Consider the following 7724-nt stretch of genomic DNA (forward strand, 5'->3'; position numbering starts at 1 on the left):
TCTCAAACAGTATACTCACTAACTACGCATGATATTCTCATTAACTAGCACTGGAAAATACTCCACTTGTGGACACACACTTATCAGAACCGAGCATCCGAAACTAATAATTTTCGAACGATGCCAGATACTGAAGTTTTTAACAGCTCTGGCTTTATATCAGTAAACATTGATATCTTCACATGCATAAACTCGAAATTTGTATACGTGGAAAAACATATGCGCACTCAAGTTAACCAACTATATAGAGACATTTTACTGCAGCAATGCCAACTCGAATACAGAATGATGCAAAATTCATTAGCCATAGCCGCCAGATCACCTGACGTTTTCGCATACCATTTCATGAAGGGACCTGGATACATGGCCCCATTAGCCGGAGAAGTTATTCACATAGTAAAGCGCGCCGGTCAAAGTCAAAATAGCTCGGGCTACTGAATGTTACGAACAGCTTCTTGTATTACGAGCAAACGAAACATACTTCCTTACTCGGCAAACACACATACTAATACTACATGGAACCCAGATTACTTGCAACTCTTTCGCATCTACTATGTATCTCTTAGGAGACTCATGGTATAAAATCATGCCTAAACCAGTCGAAACAGTGCCGCCCGTAATTATGAAACCTTCAACTAAACCATCTTGGAAGTACATCAGTCCGGGAGCTCTTGCAACTAGTGGTATATATTCACAATCCGACTTGGAAGAACTCAAGGATCATATAATGTTCCCCGCTGAACGGCCTGCAATCCTTAACACAATAGCAAGAGGCGTACTGGGACGTACAATAGTATTGAACGAAGGATTACTTTCAGATCTCATTGACGAAGCTTCAATAGAAAGAATTGCTATCTCAGCATGGACGAAATTCTGGAGCAAATTTTTAGTATTTGGCAATATTAGTTCATGAATAATAGGAATTTACATGATCGCTAGACTCATTAAATTATTGTTGGACACATTCGTACACGGATATGCCCTACACTCAGTATACGGGTGGTCGGTGTATTTAATAGGATATGGGACTCGCTCTTACCCAGTTTTTATTACACCTAGGAAAAGATAGGCCTAAGAAAACAAACAACGTTTCAGTACCGAACGCACCGGAACACGAGGAGACCGACGACACCGAAACTTTAACTCTCGTAGAAACTGACGCTAGAATGAAGCGTACTTATCCACTTCTTCCTACCGCAGAAACAACCACTTACGCCCTTGAACTCATAAATTAATAAGCAACAACAATAATACACACAACATATTTCTTCGCATCATTACCGCATGCTACGTCATGCAGAACTCTTTTATTTCAACCACATGCTAGGACATGCAGATCCATTTATTTAAGTCGCAGATTTACAACCTATTCCGTATGTGCCAAACACATGTTCCTTATTTTTAGAAATGAACTTCAGATGTGTCAACACCAGAAAATTGAGTCGTGGACCCCTAAAGGTCAGGATCATCAAAGTAAACACTAACATACTTCTGGGTCCAGCTCGGGCACGCCCGTGAAGACCTCGAGGAACTCTCGGAAGAACTTACGCACCGAATGGCACGCAAGGGGCGATTCCTGCGCCAAAACCCTTATCGCGTATTACCTGACGAATTAGTAGCTATCCGTGAAGGAAAAACATGGCAAAGAGGAGTAGTAGTCCGTCTCGAGAGTAAAAACATGGTTACCGTCGCGCTGCGAGATTGGGGCCGTATCATCCAGCGTCCAATTGAAGATATGCATGTATTGGAGGATCGATTCCGCGAACTAAATTGGCAAGCCATCCCTTGCGGGCTTGATCACCTTTGCCCCATCGGAGCAAGGTCGAGATGGCCCCGGAGAAGCAGGGAGCTCACCAGACTATTGCTGGAAAGGAGAGAGGGATGGATGCGAATAATCAGGAGTATTGAAAATGAAGGCGCCGTAATTACCTTTGAACCTAGGCGCGAGAGCGAGGATGAAATGAGCAGCCTAAAAAATTTGCTCATTTCAATGGGATGCGCTCAACACCGACGACGAAATATTATAAATAAGTTAGATAAGATAAGTGTTACGTCCAGCTGACTCACGCTGCCTCTTTTCTCTTTCTCACGGAGACCTAGGGGTTATCAACCCCCTAAGACTTCTAGGAAAAGTAATAAAAATCTTTTCCCATGAGAAAGTTTAAAGTAAAGGACTCCAGTGTCTCCATTAATGCCAAATAAAATAGAGTTAGAATCGGTGAACGCAGGGAGCTAATGCATCGCCGATGACTCTTCCCTTGGACAGCGCCATTAAAAACGGCAATTAATGTCAGTACTGGCGCCTAAACATTTTTCTGACAAGCAAGTCGCGGACGATTCTCACGATGTCCGCGACCATAAAATATAAATGTGACATGCGAAGTCCAGGGAAAGTGTTTGACGGTCGCGTGCCGACAGTGCACGTGCTCTCGTCTTAATCGGTGCACGTGCATTTTCCCATAAATTTAGGAAAGTCATAAACTAAGACGACACTCGTTGATACCAACCGACTTCTTTCTTCCCTCATAATCTCGACCAATCCAAAATCCCGAAAGTCATCCCACCACCCAAATTTGAACCCCACTAACTAGGAAAAACCGCTATATAAACCACGGTTCCGCGGTCCTGAGCGTCTTTTTAGTTTTTTTTATCTTGTCTTTTGCTCTCGTCTTTTCTTGGTTTTTTCTTTTGCTGAGAGCTTCATAGTAACTGTTCTTAAAGTTGGTCGAAAGGGTCATCCCAGTTCATACAAAACCAATCGAGTTCGAGTCTCGGGCGACTCCATTGTTATTCATTAAAACAATTATTAGTCAGTGACTTGGCGCCTCGAGGTCCCGACCACCTACGCCGACCTTGAAGCTCTTGCACCTCTCTCAACAGGCTCCGCCGATTTCATCAACCAGTAAGTGAACGTCGCCCCTCCTTCCCCTTTTATCCCTTTTCTTCTCATTCCACTCTCTACATTCAGGAACTCGCGTTCGGTTTCGTTTCCTTGTTCGTTAATTAATTGTTTAATTGTCCTTAATTGTTTTCCTTTTAACTATCAATACATGAACCTTGCAGTGCGTTCAGACGGAACCAACGGTCGTTCCCACCGTCGCTCGGTTATAACATACGTCTGGACGACTCGCAGAACTTCACGAAATAGGGTCAATTTCCCGGAGGCTCGTCATTCCCCAAATCACACCGCCGAAGCTTCGCCGGTCGAAAACTATACCGTCGCCGAATTATCGCCACCAATTCTCTCTGTTCCTCCTCCTTCCCCTCCAATACCTATTTCGTACTCACCAGTGTCGAACCTTCTCTCGCTTCCCGATGAACCTTCTGAAGCACCCGATTTCCCGTCACTATACCCGAGTCCTTCCCCTGTCTCAAACGTCTATCTTCCGCCTTTAAACTTTGTTGACAACCAACCCTCTTTCCCTCCGTCTCTTCAACCACCGTACTTCCACTACATCAGTTCAGTAGCCGACCTCCTGGCCTATTGGCTGGCTCAGCCTACCGACAACCCCCGAAACCACAATAGTCTACCTCAACGATACCTCTTTCCCGTTCACCGTCCCAGCAGAACATTTAACTCCCCTTACAGACTATTCCTCACCTCTTTAAACGCTCCTTAACCTCCCCCTCCCCTTTTTCTTTTCTCCTCAGAACACACACGCACACAAATACGCATAACTATATTATTAAATATATATACATACATATATATAACAACAATTCTTAATTTTAATTATATTACTTAATTATCAAACCCTGATTATTTTAATTTCAAGCAACACCTCCTCGTATTCCTACTACTAACGCCACGATTGCACTTGGTCCAATCCCCGGCCCTTTGGATTTATTTCCAAGGCCGAAAATAAGGGCATCGAACGCACTGGCCCAACTAGGATAGAAGCGTGCCCTTACGGCACACTGACCTAGTTTCCTGGCCTTTAGCCTGTGCGTTTGCCTCGAGCGGCACTCAGCGGAGCGTTGATCTCGAGAGAGGCTTCCGCTTCGTCCTCCCTCGAACCCCCGGCTCTACCAAGTGGCCAAAGGGCGAAGTGAAGTGCCTTCGTTGAGTCAGTCCCTCCCCTTAGCTCCCTTGCGGTCCGGAGCTGGGACTGACGATACGGTGTTTCGGTTCGCCCCCTCAGGTTCCATGCGTGCGGAACCTCGGACGTAACATAAGGATAAGACCGTCTTTTAAGATACTCAAATAAAATCCCTAGCAATAAGTAACATATAAAATAAAAATACAAAACCTTGAATCCTTGAATTCTAAAAAAAAAAATTATATACATATACATATGTGTATTATAAATAATAATAAATAAATACCTATATCTTAGAATAAAGTAAAAAATATATATATATATATCCCATAATAAAATTCAAGGAAGAATCAAAATATTTGGTACATGCTTTTATAGAAATTAATTTTATAAGTACACGTATACATACACGCGCATATAATCTTTCCTTTCTCTCTCGACTAAACAATTATTCAATAATCGGTTACAGTATATACGAGATGCCAGGGTGCAACGGTCTGTGCCGAACCATTCATGAAAAAAAAACAGAACCTTACATTGTAAACCAGGAAACATCACTGGTATGCTTATAAATATTTAACAAATCTCCGGTGTATCAATACATGGGAGAACCAGCCGATGTACCAACATTCCGATAATCCGTCTAAGATTTGCCAAAATTGTTATAAATGCGAGCCTGCCAATTTAAGACTCAATTATTTGCCAGTGTTCTCGCATCATTTAATCCATATGGATTCAATATTTGAACAAGCAAAATGCATTAACTTTAACAAAGTAATGACCATAACCAGAGAAGCGGAAGAATGTTCTGACTGCCTCTTAGAATTTCAGTATATCGATGCAAATGTCAAGGCACGCTTGGATTTAACATGGGGCCTGCCCGTAGGCCTAAAACACTAACATATATAGCTGATACCTGGCGTTTCGTAAACATCTTTTCCTTTAACTATACCGCAAGCAAAGGAAGAAAGAAAAGAAAGAGAGAATGAATTTAAAAATATGAATATATATATAAGCATATATATACATACATTACATAAGTATGCAATTTGTGCATAAGCAAATTATAGAAATTAAGCGATAAAATAAAATTCAGACTCATTTAAGACTTAAGAATATATTAATCACATTCTAATAAAAATATATATATGTTTATAGATAATGAAAAAAAAGAAAAAAAAACAAAAAAATTTCAAAAATATAAATTTCAAATAAATATTGACGGTAATCTAAAGATATAGTTAATATCTACTAATATACATATATATTTTCCTTTGTAAGCACATTTATATTATAAATATGGAGTACGAGAGAAACAAAGAAAAGACTTATTTTTCTTTCCTGCTCTTTTATGCTCATACCGCTTCAGATTAAGTTACTGAAAACTTAGTATTATCTTATTTCTCCATAATTTTAATTACGATGTAAATTAGTCACGGGCTTCAATTGTATACATTAAGATTACGTTCCTTTTCTACCGAAATTCAAATAATTAATCACATGCTTTCTTTTCCTTTTGAAAAAAAATGAAGAAAAAAAAATATATAGTATATATACAGGGTGTAACAAAAAGGTCGGGACATCTAAATATCTCGGGAAATATAAGTTTTACAGAAAAGTGTTTCAGACAAAAGTTATATGGTTCAAAAATATCTATTTACTGATCCTATCAGTTTGATCTTGGGTTGCGTAGCCAAGGTCAGGTCAAAGTTACGTTGATTTTCTAAAATGGAACACCCTATTTTTGATTCAAGAATCTAATAGCTGATGTCGAGAGCTTTCCAAAACGCTATAATAAAATATTTTTTCATGAAGTACTTTTTAAGTTATAATGCTTCAAAGTTACACTATCGTCGGCACAATGTGGCTTCGACAAGTAGAACGTCAACGTCCATGGAGCTGTAATGTATGGTGCGGTATTTTACACAATCGAATCATTGGCCCTTTCTTTATTGAGGGTACATTAAATGGCCAAAGATATGCTGATTTTTTGTCCCAACAATTATCACAGTTATTAGAAGAAGTGCCGTTAGAAACTCGCTTGCAGATGTGGTATCAGCATGACGGCTGTCCGGCTCATAATGCACGAGTTGTACGTGCAGTTTTACACGAAATGTTTCCGGAACGCTGGATAGGTAGAGGAGGACACATCAATTGGCCTGCACGTTCTCCTGATTTAAATCCTTTGGACTCTTTTGTATGGGGAACATTAAAAAACATTGTTTACAATGATGTACCAACTATACAGGAGAACCTGAAAGTGCGTATTTTGGCTGCATGTGCAAGTATAAATTCAGAAATGACAGAAAAGGCAAGAGAATCATTTAAATATCGTCTCCAAAAATCTATTGAAGTCCGAGGGCATCATTTTAAGCATCTCCTTAAATAAATTTTTTGTCATAATAAAGTATAAAATATCTCATAAACTATTGGTTTTTTGGTATCTCTACCTTAATACTTTTATATGCAAAATAATTAGAGGAATCATGTTATCTAAAAAAAATTACATAATTCCATTTAAAAAAGTGGAGGTGACCTTCATATCTTTTTAGCACCTCCACTTAGAAAAAAAACAACGTGACTAAAACATGTCCCTCACGACACCGTTCCATTTTTATTTGAAACATTTTTTCGTATTATTAAAAATAAACGAAATATTCAAGATGTTCGATTTAAGTGGACCACCCTGTATACAGGGTGTATAAGAAGTCCCGGACCTCTCTTAAATACCTTGAAAAGTAATCATTTTTGAGAAAAATGTTTTATACAAAAGATGTAGGGTTGAAAATGATCCATTGATTGACCTTATCAATTTGAACTTGTATGGTCAAGTCAAGGTCAAATCGATTTTTTTTAACGAAACACCCCATTTTTTATTCTAGAATCTAATAGCTGAGGTCGGGAGCTTTCCAAAACACTATAATAAAGCCTCTTTTTAATCAGTACTTTTTAATCAGTACTTTTCAAGTTATGAGAGTTGAAAATTGCGGAACCGCCGCGGCATTAGCATTATCTAAGTTAAGATGATCGTATCCATTTTATTATTATATCTTTGTTTATTTGTTCTTGCTTATTCTAGAGATATCAATTTTGCATGTGATAAGTTAAAAATATATTTTCTATTCAGAGATATAACTTGACGAAGTTCCAGATCCCGGTGGGGTCTGACCGAGAAAGTAATTAAAAACTGGTAGGTAAGGCGTGTTCGGTAAAGGAATGACAAATGCTCAAACGAATGACAGTTGATTTAGATATACCATTGTCTTTACTTCTAAAGAATTGATTGAAAAGTCTTGTCGCTTGCGTAAGACTTCCTATGACCACCCCATCCTCGCATCATTAAAATGGATACGATCATCTTAGCTTAGGTAATGCTAATGCCGCGGCGTAACATTCCGTAACATTCAACTCTCATAACTTGAAAAGTACTGATTAAAAAGAGGCTTTATTATAGTGTTTTGGAAAGCTACCGACCTCAGCTATTAGATTCTAGAATCAAAAATAGGGTATATCGTTCAAAAAAATCGATTTGACCTTAACTTGACCTTGGTGGCACCATCCAAGATCAAATTGATAAGGTCAGTCAATAGATCATTTTTAACCCTACATCTTTTGTATAAAACATTTTTCTCAAAAATGATTACTTTTCAAGATATTTAAGGGGTCCGGGACTTTTTATACACC

Source organism: Trachymyrmex cornetzi, unplaced genomic scaffold (assembly GCF_001594075.2).
Source record: "Trachymyrmex cornetzi isolate Tcor2-1 unplaced genomic scaffold, Tcor1.1 scaffold539, whole genome shotgun sequence".
In the NCBI taxonomy this organism is placed as follows: Eukaryota; Metazoa; Arthropoda; class Insecta; order Hymenoptera; family Formicidae; genus Trachymyrmex; species Trachymyrmex cornetzi.